The sequence below is a fragment of the Podarcis pityusensis genome (assembly GCF_964106645.2).
Source record: "Podarcis pityusensis genome assembly, chromosome: 4".
Classification (NCBI taxonomy): domain Eukaryota; kingdom Metazoa; phylum Chordata; class Lepidosauria; order Squamata; family Lacertidae; genus Podarcis; species Podarcis pityusensis.
In genome coordinates, this window is record NC_138027.1 from 81,129,077 (window position 1) to 81,146,592 (window position 17,516).

The 17,516-nt window shown below is 42.2% G+C and overlaps 1 protein-coding gene and 1 long non-coding RNA gene across 3 annotated transcripts in view; both read left to right on the forward strand.

Annotated features, from left to right (window-relative positions):
• Positions 1–17,516, forward strand: part of NALF1 (NALCN channel auxiliary factor 1) — a 338,973-nt gene that overhangs the window by 198,050 nt on the left and 123,407 nt on the right. The window lies entirely within an intron of this gene.
• On the forward strand, positions 5,473–14,541 carry LOC308475994. Its single transcript, XR_013985621.1, has 3 exons — positions 5,473–5,499; positions 12,848–12,878; positions 14,440–14,541. It is a non-coding gene; the product is annotated as an uncharacterized lncRNA (long non-coding RNA).

Sequence of the window (17,516 nt, forward strand, 5' to 3'; positions counted from 1 at the left end):
TTCTCTTCTCATGAGGTGGCCAAAGTATTGGAGCCTCAGCTTCAGGATCTGTCCTTCCAGTGAGCACTCAGGGCTGATTTCCTTCAGAATGGAGAGGTTTGATCTTCTTGCAGTCCATGGGACTCTCAAGAGTCTCCTCCAGCACCATAATTCAAAAGCATCAATTCTTTGGTGATCAGCCTTCTTTATGGTCCAGCTCTCACTTCCATACATCACTACTGGAAAAACCATAGCTTTAACTATACGGACCTTTGTTGGCAACATTCATATAGTCTTATATTACTGAATCTTGTGATGCTTTGTATAGCAGTGGTGAAGTAAATCAAATGCTAACAGAATCATTTTTCTTCCTTGGTTATTTAAATGTCATCTAATAAACTGGGGAAGTTGCAGTTTTATATCTCAGACAGGCTGGTGCTATTGATGATCTGGTGGTTGCATTTGTATGCCTTTTCTTGTTTCCTGTGATAATGAGAAGAGTTCAGATTCACACTTAAAGAAAAAACAAACAAACAAACAAACAAACAGGCTTGCAACAAACAGGCTTGCAGTTCCAAAGCTAGTTGGGAAGAAAATAATATTTGCTAAGTACTTGGTGTCTTGGAAGAGCAAAGGCTGTTTAAATGGGACCATTTCCCCCTCCCCATGATTGGTTTCTTGGTGTAATATGGATTTTGCTGTAATTATAACACGAGTTGGTTTTTAATGCATAATTAGTCTCATTAATCACTGTATTGAACCTGGTAGGAAATTTTGCGAGTTAAAACAAAAATTAATCACTTCATGCATGAATAACTGAGCTTTTAGCCTTAATGGGATCATGCAGCAGCAATCCCAAAAGCACTAATACATTCAGGGCTCAAAAGGCAGACAAAGCAGGTGGAACAAGAGAGTTGATTTTCCTGGATCTGCGTATTTAAGAGAGCAGGCTAAAAGCCTTATCATCCAAACTTGCTCACCAAGTTAACTTTGTTTCCCCTCCCCCAAATCATCACTTAATTGTCTCCACAGAAGTAATATGTATGTGAGTGGAATGGTTGCAACATTTTGAGCTTTTTTAGGGAAAAAATAGGTGATGTTATAAGAAGTGTGTAAACCATAGGAGGAGGAAGTAGCTACAGAAGACATTTTTCTCCTTTTCTCGTACTGGAACCTGGGTCATCAAATGAACCTGAATTGTGGGATATTCAGGACAGACAAAAGGAAAAACTTGTTCACGCAGTGCATAGTTAAACTATGGAATTTGCTAGCACCAGATGTGGTGTGTGGCTGCCAACTTTGCTTTAAAGGGGGATTAAGCAAATTCATGAAGTTTGAGGCTATTACTGCCTACTGTTCATGAGAGTTGCATGGTGCCTGGAGGGACAAAGCTGGCATGCTGAAGAACAACAGTGAGAGACGGCTACTGTTGCCTGCCTGCTTTTGAGCTTCCCATAGGTATGTGGTTGGCAGACAGGATGCTGGAACACATATGCCATTGGTTGTGTCCTGTTGTTGTGTCCTGTTATCTGGAACCAAGCTTTAACTTTCATGAACATTATAGCCAATACAGGCCATGTAGTTTATAATTCAGAACATTCCACTGGTGTCTGAAAATGATGTCTTATGCACCTGGGATCAATCCATTGATGGCAAAGATCATAAATTCAGGGGAAAGGGAGACAAGCAGGGAAATTTAGTTGGAAGCAGCCCTGTGTAGGAATGGGCGAATCTTGGTTTCTCCTTTTTCCATTCTCAAGTTCAGTTCCCCACATTTTCACATCAGTTTGCATTTTTTTCTAAGTCCTCATGCAAATTCATCAGCATTTTAGTGCAAATGTTGCTTCATATGCAAATTTTTTACAGACCAATTTTCCCTAATATGCATTTCTGCATGCTATTTCACTGATATCAGTGATAATTTACAAAATGAACCAGGTCCAAATAGTTACAAAATCATCAAAAAAAGACTCAGAATTGCACTGGAATGCATTAACATTTTCTTTTTAAAAGAGTGTGAAATTTGCATGATGGCTTTGTAACTTTTTCAATACTATAAGTGGTGCAGTCTATAAGTAAGGCTGCAATACTTTCTTGGGAGTAAGTGCCAAGGACATTTCCATAGGATTTTCTTCTGGGTAGACATGGTTAGGCTTGCACCATAATATAGTAAATTAAAGTGTTGCGCTGAGGGTGCATATGAGCATTTAGAACAGCCTTCATGGTTATACTGGTAGCAGTGAGAGGAGATGCAATATAAACTTAAGAGAAAACAAAAGGCATGTAGCCAGAGCTGGCACTAGAAAAGTAGCAAGTCAAAATGGTTAATTGGACCTCTAGCATTGCTGGGTACATAAATCTTTTAACAGTTTCCTCTGTTAAACTGTTTATACAGTTTCCTCTCACGACCCTTCAGCATACCTGATCCTAAATGCTGCAGATGAAACATGCTAAGCAAATCTACATCCACTTAACTCCCTCCTGCACACCACCTGAATTTTTAAATGCTTCGCTCACTGAAGCATTGCCAAATGCCTCTATGCACTTAAAAAAGTTAGATGTGGTTAAATGTGGATGCTAAGGAGTTCAGAACTATAATGGTCTCACAAAATTAAAGTGTTTCAACCTAACAGCACTTTAAAAGGTTACAGATCCTTAAAAGAGTTGTTTTTTAAAAGAACAATTCAGCATTGTTCGAGACTTCCGGGTTGGCGCGATCTGGAAATGGCGGATTCCCTCCGAGTTGCGGAGGGAATCGGCTCAACTGAGGACGGGTCTTGCCGCGCCGGCGACGCGGGGACCCCCAAAAACCGCAGGCGCTGAAGCCTGCGGACTGAAGACTCGGCGGGCACCTTAAGCGCCCCCCCGATTCTCGAAGAGCCTTTTTAAAGGCTGCGGAGAGGATACGGAGGCTGGCGTGGTGCTGAGAGTCGATCGCTACCTTGGTTGAGTGCAGCCGCGAGCCATGACTGGAGAGCGCTGATTCCCTTCCTTGAAATTCGGACTGAAAAGAATAACCCGTGAGTAAAAGGAAATTGGACTTTATGAATATTATCCCGTGAATTTGAGACGACCGGGGGGTGTACTAAAAGGGAGTCCGCACCCCCCCTTCTTGCAGACGATCTAAAGCAACGAAATAAGATCTAAGCTGGAGTGTCTACCCTTTGTGGGGTGAGTTGAAAAAGACATTAACTTCCAAGATTTGGTAAAAAGTAACTTTGAGCTGGAGAGTGGAGTGTCGAAAGATCTCTTTCTGTGGTAAACAACCCCCCCCCCCCGGGCCCGGGAGCGTCCTGCCTTTGAGCTTGGGGAAGAGGTGTGGAGTTTGACAGCTGTCAAAGCTGTCAAACGGACAGTTTAAGTGGAAAAACTGCTATTTAAGATCCCTCTGGTTAAAAATGAGTTACAATTGAGTTAAAATTGTTGGAAACAAAGTAATAACAATAAGTTGGAGGATTGTTGGAGAGATTACCAAGTAACCAGAGTCCCTCTAGGGGGAAGTCTGTGAAATTACAATGGCTGTGGATGGAAAGTTACTGGTGGAAATCGAAAGAATGTTTCATTTGGTGGGAATCTTACAAGAGCAGAGATTAGCTATGAATAAACAACTCATGACCTTGACTTCTGGAATAAGCAGCTCTGCTGAATGTATTGAGGACCTAGATGAGAAAGAATCCACAGCCGCATTGGAAATGATAACTAAAGAAGTGGAAGAGACTAAACAAGAAGAAGAGAAAGTAAAGTTGGAAAGCACCAACCAGGAGTTGGCATCTGTGGAATATAAACAAGGAGACCTTTGGATTTCATCTACCACAAATCTGCGAAAGATGCAAAAGATGAAGGAGGAGGACCCGGGAGCTTATGGAATACAGGAACTTAAAATAAAGAAATATGAGGGGGGCCTCCACTTTGATTTTGATTTTGAAGATGCAGATTTTGTGGAAATTTTCCAGCAGTTGCTTTCAAATATTCTGGTGAGAAGAGAAAATGGTTGGATGGTGACAGAATTCTTTCGAGATTCGAGGGCCGACATAAAGGATTACCAACAAGACCGGCGGAGAGGGACGGAAAGAGACTTGAAAGCCTCGGACGTGAGGAACCCAGGCTGAGAACTGATATTTTGGACATGTATTGGGAAGGGACGAAAACCGGGGATGGGAGGGAGGGAAGAATAGAATTCTAAAAACACTCAAGACTTTTGGGTTTGGTTAACATGATTTTTATTTAAGACAAATTGGGAAATCAATGGAAGAGAATTTGAGTCCAACTTAGGAAAATTTACTTTATTTGTATTTATAAATTTTAAGATGATTAAGAAGAGAAATACCAATTTGCTGACACAATTTTGGGAAGTGGGATGCATGAAGGGGGGTGGGGGGAAGTCTGGGAGCAAGGTTAAGAAAGTGGGATTTTCTGAAACTATACATGTTTTTGTCTTTGTCTTTTTTGTGCGTATTTGTCTTTATAAAAGGTGAAAAGCCAATAAAAATTTCTATCAAAAATAAAAAATAAAAGAACAATTCAGCTCTCAAAATAGACTTGAGTTGAGGCCAATCAGTAGTGTGGTTCCAGAATGATTCTGCCAAAACCAGAATCCATTTGTCCTGAGTTTTCCCCCCAAAGGTAAACACGAGACAGGCATAGCACTCCAAACCCTGTTATGTATGGATTTAGGTGGAGGTATTCCTCCCAGCTGAGTTTGCCTCCTATCAGCCAGTGTTGAATGATGCAAAGTGTCATTCAGTTGGCACCAGCCTCCTCCTTCTGTCCCCCAAATATGCATGTGAGAGAGGGCTGCCAGGGAACACAGCATATTCTGGGGGCATGGAGGGAACGGGGCTGAGCCAGCCTGGAAACTGCTGGAGCCTGAGCTGGTCTCACTGCTGCCCCTTGATGTCATCTGACCCAATCTGGGTCCAGTTGCTGTGCCAATCAGGAAGGAGTTGTGGCCTCATTGCTCTGCAAAGCCCTGTCAGTGGGGGAATAGTTTGGCTTGCACCTTAGATCCAATAGTCAGCTGTAATACTTCTTAAGGCCTTAAAAATGAGCTAATAAGTTAGAGCATGGAAGCATGCATGTCCATAGTTACATAGATGCATGTGAAGTTCCATTGAAGGATCAAAATCAAACAAGATAAAAGAGAGAGCTTCCGGAAGGAGGGAGCTTTTAGATTATTTTGTTCTGGCCAGAGTTGGGGCAACCATGGAGGGATGATTCCCTCATTCACCAGTCAGAGTTGAGGTCTCCACCTGTCCCGTTTATCCTGACATGTGGTTATGGGAACATCTAACTTGGTCCCTGTCCTTTTGAAGCTCCCAGCATCTGGGTATGTTGCTTGATTGGACATGGTCTTTGAACTTCCGGTCATATGTGCCATCTTCTCAGTATGTGAGATCATTTGTGGCATGCCTTAGAATTGTTATGTTCTAAGAACCAATCAGCATCAAGGAAGAGCAGTCTCAACCCCCTTATTGATGCAACTGCCATCACACGAGAGACTATCGCATAAGGCCAATCTCAGTATGTTCCGCTTTGTTCCTTCCTCTGTGTAACTGATATACTGCGAAGTTTCATCTGTGTATATGTCTATCTTACCTTTTTTAAAGTTTTATTATGCCCTGTGATTTTTGTATAAAGAGAAGTATATAAGGTGAATTAATTATTGAACATAACCCTCAAGTATCACTGGTTCCTTTCTGGAGGGACACACTTACTTGACTGCTGATATACATCAGGAATGGGAATCCGTGGCCTTTTTGGGGTTGCTGGACTGCATCTTCATTCAGTCCCAGCCAGTATTCTCACTGATCAGGAATGATAGGAAATGCAAGATGCTTTTTGTGAAATGGCTATAGGGGGAAAAGAGACAGCTTTTTATGTGCGTTTATTTTTTATTGATAAATATACGTTGTTTATTGTAATAATGAAGCAGCTCAGTAAAAACTGAATATAAAAAGAAATATCTTCTTTAAGTGTTTAAGTGCAGGTTCTTCCATCAAACAATAGCTAACATATTCTAGTCTTTAAAGTGTACAGTTATCTTTAAAAAGAAGCATTTCAGTCTATTTGCAGTGGTGTGGTTTTTAAAAAGAATTGTTGGGAAAGATCTTCTATGCAAAACCATTTTTCTTTCTGTCATGTTTGACAGTGCTTCTGCCATGTGCCATTTTTAACCAAATAATAAATTCAAGAAAGTGGCTTAATTATCACTAAAGTTTGTGTGCTCATATATTGTAAAAGTGACATACAGGAATTGGGACACTGAAACAATAGGAAGAAGGAGAAGTGAGGCAGAGAGGGATTAATGCTCTAGAATTTGCTTGGTGACATTTTTTTTTGTATTTTTTGTAACTATAAATTTATTCAGTATGAAAACCATGGGTGGTATTCAAGTAAACTTGATTCATAGTAGACCCATTGAAATTAATTAACTTAATTTAGTTAGGTCCATTAATTTCAATAGGTCTACTCTGAGGAAAACTTAGTTGACGACTTTCCCTATAGTCCCTATCTAGCAAAGGTTAATTGTAGCTAAGGCCAGGCTTTTTTTCATTCAGAACTTTCCGGAACAGTGTTCCGGCACCTCTTAGATGGGTGCCATTGCCATTGTAAGAGAACAAGGGAAGCATTCATGGTTCTGGCACCTCTTTTTCTAGAAAAATAGGACTGGCTAAGGCAGCAATGCTGTACACATTTAGTTGGGAGTAAGTCTCTTGTGAGTTAAACCACTGTGGTTAAACCACAGAGCCTAGGACTTGCCGATCAGAAGGTCAGCGGTTCGAATCCCCGCGATGGGGTGAGCTCCCCTTGCTTGGTCTCTGCTCCTGCCAACCTAGCAGTTCGAAAGCACGTCAAAGTGCAAGTAGATAAATAGGTACCACTCCAGCAGGAAGGTAAAAGCCGTTTCCGTGTGCTGTTCTGGTTCGCCAGAAGCGGCTTAGTCATGCTGGTCACATGACCCAGAAGCTGTACACCAGTAAAGTAAAGCGAGATGAGTGCCACAACCCCAGAGTCGGCCACCACTGGACCTAATGGTCAGGGATCCCTTTACCTTTACCTTTACCTCTCTTGTGAGCTTATTGAGACTTTATTCTAAGTAAATGCACATTTTTTTGGGGGGGGGGGAAATATCCCACTCTTCCACTGTAAAGCAATGTGTAGGGTGGCTTACATCATTAAAAACAACAAATCACACACAGAAACAACAAGAACAACAACTGAGGCAACAGCAGCAGGTAATTACCAACTAAAATATGAGAGGAATACATTAAAAAATAGCCAGGAGTCATAAAAAATAGAAGAAGGGTCTGCAGAATCAGGCCAATGGCCCATTTAGTCCAGCATTCTGGTGTCATAGTGACCAGCCAGATGCCTGTGGTTTCCAAATAAAAATACAACAAGTAAAACATCAACAGATGATCAACTGATTAAAAAATGAAAGAAATTTTGAGGGTTGTAAGATTTGACTGCTGCCCATGTCAGCCACTACTTTAGACCAGGGCCAGACTGGCCCGCCAATGAGGCGATATGAGGCAGTTGCCTCAGGCGGCAGATCTGGCTTCTTGTTCTGCCACTTGCCGCTTCCTATTCCATGCCTGTCTGCTGCTGTGGCTGCCTCCTCCATGCCCATCGACAGCAAGCGGCAGCAGAGGTGGCTGGAGCCGGGGAGTAGAAGCATTTTCTATTTTGCCTGAAGTCTGGTCTGGCCCTCCTTTAGGCATAAATGTTTATAGGAGAAAACACAGGATGAACAGAATACTAATATACCTAAGTTTCAACTTCCAGGGTCATTGCCCATTCATTCAGCTTCTAGCCTTCCTGTTCCCAAGGGCTGGAGATGGGTAAAAATAGTTTAAGAAGGGGAGGCAGAAACACAGAACAGAATACTTGCTTAATGGAGAATCAGAAGAATCTTTATTTGCATCAGCCACTAGCCATAGCAATAAAATAAAATGTACTGAAGATAGAGGTAAGAACTTGGCTGTAGAAAATACATTTTGGGGCTTTACACCAATAATCAAATAATAGATCTTATTCTAATTGCCCCCGCTAAAAACCTTGCAGTTTTTGCTGTCAACTGATCATCTTGATCTGCTAAAAGAAAGGACACAGTAGCGATGGTTGAGCGACTTGTCATGGACAATAACAGAGGGGTAATAATGGAGGAATTCTAAAATTAGATTCCTTGTTGATTAGCTCTGGTCCCCCACCCCCAATAATCTATCTTAAAGAGAAAGTCTTATAAAACTTTGAAAAGAGAAAGTCTTATAAAACTTTCAGATGGTACCCAGGCTTCCAGGATGATGAACTTCTAGAGGAAAGGGGTTTCCACAGTTGTGGGATGCCCACCAAAAATGCCTTGAATATCCCCTTGCTGTTTGGAATTTGATGTATGTATTCTCAAGATGTCACTTGTGGCTAATCTTGAAAGATTGTGATGGAGCACAGGAGAGCACAGGAGACTTTACTATGGGAGACCCAAGACTGGTCTTGTCAGTGTACACTAAGTTTTGAATTAGGTGGGGGGGGGGGAATTCAAAAGGGACATGAGCACAGTGAGAGGAAACCCTTAAATATCTTTGAAATGCTTTAGAAAGTCTTCTCTAGAAATAATATAATTTGTTGTATATAGTTCTACTTTATAAATCCTTGGTGTGTTGTTGTTTTTTTAAAAAAGAGAGGTGGTGATATGTTACAGCTACAGTCTTGTTCTCATAGTGTCATACTGTGTTCAGTGAGATTTCTTCAAAGTAAGTGGGTTGAGTATTTTAATGCCCAAGTTATAAAGCACAGAGAACTGAGATTTTTTTAAAGAAACAATTCCTCAGATCCAAACAGGAAGTGGGTAGCAGAGGAGGGCATAAGACCCCCTGCCTTGTACAGAATCCATGCTGCTGCAGTTACCCTGTTATCACAGACAAACAGTCCCTCTATTTAAATATTAAGATGTATTGTCTTGCTTCTGTTTACATTTTATCTTCAAGGCAAAAAAAAGTGATATGAGTCATGTAGACTTTGTTCTACTTAAAAAGTTAGCCTTAGATTTCTTTGACTAGTAAGCAGAGTATGAAGCGTACATGGCTGCCTTGCAACTTTTATAACAGGTGCATCAGGTGTTGCTTTCTCTTTTTATATAGTGCATAACTAAAACTTGAAGAATGGAGTTATAAAGGGAACTAGGAGAAACAGGAGGAGCTGACCACACAGACCAGGTGTATGATAATGAGGGGTCTCGGTTATAAGATGCAATAAGGACAAACAGGTGATGATGTCCTCTCAAGGATTGGCTGAAAGAATAAGTTTAAGAATATCTTAGGTGGGGATAAGATAAAAAGGTAAAATGGTAAATTGGAAAAAGACGGCAGAATGGGATTATCTGCTCTCTAGGGAGTGGATCAAAGAATTCTAGAAAATCTCCACGTCTTATCTTAAAGGATCCCTGACCATTAGGTCCAGTCGTGACCGACTCTGGGGTTGCGGCGCTCATCTCGCTTTATTGGCCGAGGGAGCCGGCGTACAGCTTCCGGGTCATGTGGCCAGCATGATTAAGCCACTTCTGGCGAACCAGAGCAGCGCACAGAAACGCCGTTTACCTTCCCACCGGAGTGGTACCTATTTATCTACTTGCACTTTGACATGCTTTGGAACTGCTAGGTTGGCAGGAGCAGGGACTGAGCAACGGGAGCTCACCCCATCGCAGGGATTCGAACCGCTGACCTTCTGATTGGCAAGTCCTAGGCTCTGTGGTTTAACCCACAGCGCCACCTGTGTCTTATCTTAGGTGAAGGCAATTTTATAATCTTAGCACCTGTCTGAGTACTGCAGCAGTAAGCTCTCGTAAAGCCACCACACATAACACTTTATAGGTGTACACTTAAGTGCCATGAAAAATGTGATGTTTGAATGTGACAAATACATTTGCACAACAGTAATTGCACTCATTGGGATGCAGCTCCTCCTTGCATGTATGGCTTGGTGGCAAACCAGGCTTTGCCTCTGTGTAATGTGTGAAATGTCGTCGAGGAATCCCCAGGAAGTGCTCAGTGCTATTCTGCTTCTGGCCATTAAAAATATAGCAGACGCTTCCTTAACAAACAAAAAGTTGACTTAATTACCCCCCCCCCGCCTTTCATCAGGAAAGGCAACATTGTAAAACTATGGATCTGAACAGAAATCAGTTCCCCAGTCATGGTCCCAGCTGTGAAATAGCTTAACAGAAATATGGAGAGATTCTACAAAGCAGTCTTTTTGTCGCTCGCCTCTTTTTCTTTTTCTTTTTCGGCCTGTTAGGAAAATCAAGGTCTTTTCATTCTCCAACACAATGTTTTGTGACACTAGTGTTCCAGAATAGGAAGCCCACCCGTCAGTTTTTATCATCACACATTCACCCGCTATGTAACAATGTTTCCGGTTTGAAAAGGAGAGATTTTATTTCAATTCGGTGAGAATTATAGGACTACAAAGGCAAGCAGAGCAGAGGTCTTATTTCATTGACAGCTGTGGGAGAATTTTAAAGCAACCATCTCTCCCCCCCCCCCGCCCTCTCCTTCCAACAAAAACTTATCATCGCTCAGGACTCTGTTGTGAATTGGCCTGCAAATGTCACTACTAGTCAGCTGTTCTTTTAGACTGTAAATCGTTTAAGATTGCCTGATGATAGAAAGCCAAGGCACAAATGGAGCTGTCTTGCTGTATGCTGAGGTTTCCATTAAAAGCTACTGTAGTGCAGTGTATAAAATACTGAACTTCGTCCAAGTTAGAATAAGTCATCTTTAAATCTGTAGTGGGAAACAATTTCATATCATGGTAACACCCCCCCCCAACAAACGTGTGTGTGAGCGCGTGCATACGCACCCACCGTTTGGTTTATGTTCCCTTCAGTTTGCATGGTTAGCTTAGGATTCCAAAAATTCCTACAATGATACCTTGGTTCTCAAACTTAATCCTTTCCTGAAGTCCATTCCAAAACCAAAGCAATCCAAAACCATAGAGAGTATGGTTTCCCATAGAGAGTAATGCAAAATGGATTAATCCGTTCCAGACTTTTAAAAACAACCCATAAAACAGCAACTTAACATGAACTTTACTATCTAATGAGACCATTGATCCATAAAATGAAAGTAATAAACAATGTACTGCAGTCACACAATCAATCAATCAATCAATCAATCAATCAGTATCTGAACTGGGTTCCACACAGTCACACACAAAAAGAGCCACAAAAACAAAAAGGCAAAATAAATAGCAAGAACAGACAGACCTCAGTGTAACACTCAAAACGGTAGTGTGGCACTCAAAACAGAAGCGTAACACTCAAATCGGAAGCGTAACACTCAAAACAGAGCACTTTCCAAAAAAGGTTCGCAAACCGGAACACTTACTTCCAGGTTTACAGTGTTTGGGTTCCAAGTTGTTTGAGTACCAAGTCGTTGAGAACCAAGGTCCCACTGTATTTAGTTTCTCTCTCCCACCCACCCTCTAGGGAAGGAGTGGCAAACCTGCAATCATCCAGAAATTGTAGCATCTCTAACTCCCATCAATCCTTGCCAGCATGACCCGTGGTCGGGGGGTGGGGTGATGAGAGCTGAAATCCAGCAACATCTGGGGATCCAAGGTCCAAGAGCACTTTTGCAGTCCCGCAACACCTGGAAGGCCACAGCTTCTTCGGCCTTGGTTTAGAAAATCTTGGCTAGAATTTTTAACCCGACAACAAACTTAACTGTACTTCTCTGAGAGCATTCACAATGCATTTATTTCTATAGTCCTGAATCATTAAAAGGTAAAGGTAAAGGGACCCCTGACCATAAGGTCCAGTCGTAGCCGACTCTGGGGTTGCGGCGCTCATCTCACTTATTGGCTGAGGGAGCCGGCGTACAGCTTCCGGGTCATGTGGCCACCATGACTAAGCTGCTTCTGGCGAACCAGAGCAGCGCATGGAAACGCCGTTTACCTTCCCGCCGGAGCGGTACCTATTTATCTACTTGCACTCTGACGTGCTTTCGAACTGCTAGGTTGGCAGGAGCAGGGACTGAGCAATGGGAGCTCACTCCGTCACAGGGATTCGAACTGCCGACCTTCTGATCAGCAAGTCCTAGGCTCTGTGGTTTAACCCACAGCGCCACCCGCATCATTAGTTATCGTTAAAATGCTCAATGAAGTAAAACCTGAGTTGGGACAGTTTGAGAACTGTGCAGTTCAAGCCATTCATATTGGAATTATTTCTAAAACTTAAACCACCATACGTCCTGAACACTGCAAGGTGACATATAAAATAGATGAATGTTTCTGTTGCACACTACAGGTTTCTCCACAGCATTGGCTATGCATAAAGACACCAGAAAGCAGTTGCAGGACCTATCCACTAAGGACTGAAAACCTCAACACTCTGTTTTGAGGTTTGTGGTGCGAGATGAAAACAAAACTAGTTTATTTCTCTGTTTAACCAACACAAATATAGAATTCTACCATTAGACGTAAGAACTGAGTCATAAACTGAGGGCACGACTCCTAAATCACAGGCTGGCCTCATGCACAACCAAGCTGCTCTTTCCCTCAAAATATATTGCAATCACTGGTGGTATAATAGTATGCAGACATAAACCAGTGTTTGGAACTTATTCGTCTTGAAAGCCATGGTGCTTAGAAAGAAAATCTTGAGTAAATTAGAAAGGGGTTTCACTTGGCAGTGTGATTTTCGCCCCCCCCCCCCCGAAGACAATTTGATCCTGGCCAGAGAGGAGGAAAAGATGGTAGAGAAGACCAATCCTTAAGACAAGGATTCTGCCAGTAGCAGATAAAACAAAACAGAAGCCTTTCCACTCCTGATGGTGGCTTATCCTGCGTTGTTTTCTGCTTCTTTTTCTTGTAGATGCCTCTCGACGGCCTCCCTGGTAGTGTTGGTGAGTATTCTCATTCAATTCCAACAATCCTGATAACCACTGAATACATATCAGAGCAACTCGTACTATTCAGTCATGTTATGAAGTTTCTTTTTTTAACAAGCCCTCACCATAGTCCTTTTGATTTTGACACCACAACCTGTCTGGAAGGAGAGGACCCACCAGCACCCACATATTCCATCCTTCTCATTCTTTTATGGCCAGAAGAAGGAGTAGGCAAAGGTGTACTTCTTGACTTACCTTAATCACATTAAGGTAAGTCATGATGGTAGGCCATATTGCTATCTTAACCAAGCAGATGATATAGATATAGATGATATAGATATAGATTACACACTTCGTATTTCAATAAACAGAAAGTCTGTCAAGTCTGAGTAATACAAATGAAAATATTACGAAAGCAAGTGCTTTTAGGTTTGCAGACTAAATCAAGGAGGTAATGGTGGTAGAAGTTGCTCCGTTCATTAGTACTGAGTTGAAACTCTGTGTTTGTATATATATATATGTGTGTGTGTGTGTGTACACACACACACACACACACACACACATTTTGTGAACATTTTCACCCCCTTTTTGTTGGCACCTTTGGCGATTTCCCCCCTCCCCAACCCCTTTTTTTAAAAAAAAACTGCATGCAAGGGGCAAGGTATCAGGAGGCAAGGGTGATTGGCTTCCACTGTCAAAACACCTAGGCCACAATTCCTTCTCCAACCCAGACAGGGCAGGATGGAGATGTGCTTCCTAAGGCAAACCCCACTGAAAGTAACACAATTAGGATGTGGATGCCAGCCTTCTTTGTGTACACATTCTGCCCTACCTGATCATGCACATGACTACCTGACTAAAGTTGGATCAAAGGTGACAGTCTTGTAGGTCTGTTTGCCTTCTAAGGCAGGCAGTTTTGTGGACCACTCTAAGTGAACAAGTGAATGGCAGACTGAATCGTCCGCCTGCCGTATATTGGCCAATGGCAGCAGGTAGTTGTGGGCGTTCCCTTGGGCGTGGGACCAACTGCCCAATGGGACACTTGGCCCCATGCCGGGGGACAGGATAAATTGTGGCCTGCCAGGCCACTCGGCCTCTTGCAGGAGAGCAATAAAATTGCCCTCGCATTGTGGCAAGACAGGGAGCATTAATATGGTTCTCTGTGATGTCATCATGTAGTCAGATCATATTAACTATGTGGTATCGCAACATCAACACATTCACTCTGTGATCAAGGCTGGGTGGGATCACATAGCAACAGTCTTTCATGTTAAAAAGTGATGCTGACGCATCAGAAACGGTGACTTTTGCATCAGAAATATAGCAAAGCAAAATTTCAGCACCCCACTAGTATTAATGTGCATTGGAGAAGTGCTAATGTATTCCATACAGATTAATATTGACATGACCAATCTTGTCATTCCTGTGGGGCCAGTTCTTTCTAAAGGCTTCTGTTATAAGTATAAAGCAAAATCTCAGAGTGTTTCATGAATCTCACTCATTTCCTACCCCCTTTTCTCCTTGATACTGTATTTATAATTTTTCTTATCACAACGTCCTATTAATTCCTTTGCAGTTCTTTGTCCAAAGTTATACATAGCAACTTGGGAGAAATGGTTTGCTGCTGTGTCTGTTGGGAGAGGAACTGAGTGTTTACCTTTTTCGGTTACTATTTTTACCTAGCCCAGGGAGAAACAAGTTAGTGCTAGCTTAATATTTTCCTTTGGGGGCAATTATTACATTCTTCTTGATTTCTTTTCTTTTAACATTCAAGATAAGTACCTTTAAAAATACTGCTTTGGTACGTACTTCAATGAAATCTGAATACAAGATTGAGACTAAAATTTCTCAAATATCCAAATATGTTCCTCAATATGTATCAGTGAGAGATTAATAGGGAAAAGCTAAGAAACATGAGAGAACACTGTATTGCTCTGAGCTACTCTGACCTCCTGTTATGCAAAGCTGCTTCTAGGTTTTGGTGTCACACTATCATTGCATTTTGGAAACCCGCGTAGAGTGGCTTCAATTTTACATCTCATTAAAGCAAGCAGCATCAAGGTAGTTTTTACAACCACCCAGCATGACCCCCACTACAGAAAACAAGCTTGTTTGCTTTCACTTTTACCTATACAAAGAATTCATACATGAACTTTCAGGAGAGAGGATAAGAATAAGTGATGCAGAGGGTGAACTGAGTAAAGAAATTATGACCTCAGAATGAGATGTTACTGGTCATGAAAAGATAGTGGAACTGCTGAAATTGACAGAAGGATTACTAGACCTGTACAGTAATGTCAATGCTTCAGTCCCAACTATTTGGTCAGTGCAGATCTCACAACAGTTAAGCACTCTGGGGAGGTCCTCATTGTGGAATGGTAATTGGTTAAAGACCAGGAAGCAGAGAATTGGAATAAATAGGCAGTTTTCATAACCACAGAATCATAGAGGGGACCATGAGGGTCATCTAATCCAACCCCTTGCAAAACAGGAATCCTTTGCCCAATGTGGGGCTTGAACCTATGACCCGAAGATTATAATGGAGCACATGTTCCTGCAGAGGCCTTCCCTGGTGCCTACAGGACCCCATTCCCCTTCCTCCTGAAATTAGACTTCAAAAAAGCCCTTGTTTAGCCAACAGAAGGCTTTTTTCTAAGCCTATACTCACAACTTGGGTCAATTTTGGGGGTGGGGGTTACTCCTCGGAAGGGGTGAGTTGTAGCATGCATGTGGTGCCCAAAACAGTTTCTCTGGTTTGTAGATATGGCCCCAGTTCCAAAATGTTGGCCAGTCCTACAATAGAAGGATGTAAGAAGTGCATTCTCCCAAGGACCAGTGCCTTTTAAATGAAGTAGAGTTAGGGGTGAACAGTGAGGTGGTAGTTTGCTGATGACACCAAATTGTTCAGGACAGTCTTATGGGAGCAAATGGGTACCTGATGGACTCAGGTTCCAAAGCAAACTCCCTGAACTACCAAGGAGCAGACCGTGCAGCAGATTTCAGAATCCAGTCCTGCAGGTCGTGCCCCTCACTTCTCTCTACAGCATGTGCAGAAACCACCTTCTTGACTGTTGAACCCACTATCAGTCCCGTCTGCTCAATCCTGTCTTCACATGCAGGGGAATTCCCTAACTTGTCAATGGTTTGAGACCCATCAGCTACCCTCACCTGGTTTTGCTGGCCAGTCAAAGCCATTTCCTGGAGTGTGGCCACTGTCACATGCTGACAGCTTCTAGGAGCCACAGGTGAGAGCTGAGTGCAGAGTGCCGACCAAAGGTGGACAAACTGCCCCAGAAGGAGCACAATGTGTCCCTCACTAGAGGTCCCCTTCTAATGTAGGTATCGTTTATCGTTCATAATCTTATAAACAGAGCAACCTAACTTCAATAGAATATTCATAAAACTGTTGAATTTATAGCTTAATTGATATTCATTTTAGAGTGCAGTAATCAACAGCACTATGTGCTAATATAGTTTTCAATGATAGGATATCATATAAGAGTAGAAAAGCACAGTATAATAGGATTGATGCATTGTCATAGATATGTACATAGCTGCTGAGCTACAGGTGAATTTACCTGAGGTAGGTTGTCCATAACTCTTGGCGTGAGGTCCAGGATTCTTGCTCATAGTGTGGTGTGTGTTTTTGTGTGTGACTTTACAAGCCACAGCTGAATTATTATTGAGATGTGGTTTTGGCTTTAAAACAAATAGAGACCAACAAAAGACCATATGGCTTTTTATCTGGTTTTTTGTTTTCCACTCAGGATTCATATAACCCAGGTAAATATTAGCAAGATTTGAAGTGATATGAATACATTGTTTAGAGTATGGTAACTTGTCATAATGAAAGATGAAAAGGCTTTAAAAAAATCATCAAGAAAATAAGAACTAATTCGGAGCTGAAAATTTGCTAAATCTAATGGGATTTCACCTATGAAACCAATTAACTCTAATCTCAATAGCAGCGACACTTTCTAACAGGGCCCAGTCATTTTCAGATAGGTGCTAATGTACATCATGTATTTACATGTAACACAGTTCCACAATCTGCCTTTGTATTTCTGTATTCCATTTTCATTCTTATTCCTCTTTGCATAGCAATAGGTAGACGGATGGGCACGTACACCCACCCTCACACACAATTTGATTTGAAACTTGTAATTTATCAAGGGGGAAGGACCCATAGGTTAATTGCAGTGCGCTTCTAAGTATGGAATAAATTTTCATGAAAATCCCTATGTTGAGTTTTAGCCACACTGATTTTTCTCATCCCTGTCTTACTCCTTGAACTTGATTTCCACCCCGCCTTGGTTCCACAAAAAATAAGAACAATTCTTGCATACTTTATGAATTATATGGGGTATATTATGTTGCTCAGGGGGATATACCATATTTTTCGCTCCATAGGGTGCACCTGACCATAGGTGCACCTAGTTTTCAGAGGGGGAAATCAAGGAAAAAAATATGATTCCCCCCCCCCCCAGCTCTGGGAGCAGCGGACAGGCTGCACGCAGCCTGTGTGCTTCTCCCAGACCTTCTCCCTGCTTTTGCGGGAGGTGGGGGAATTCCCCCATCTCCCGCAAAAGCCCACAGGAGCCACGCACCCTTTAAGGAGCGCACGGCTCCTGCGGGCTTTTCGACCAGGAGGGA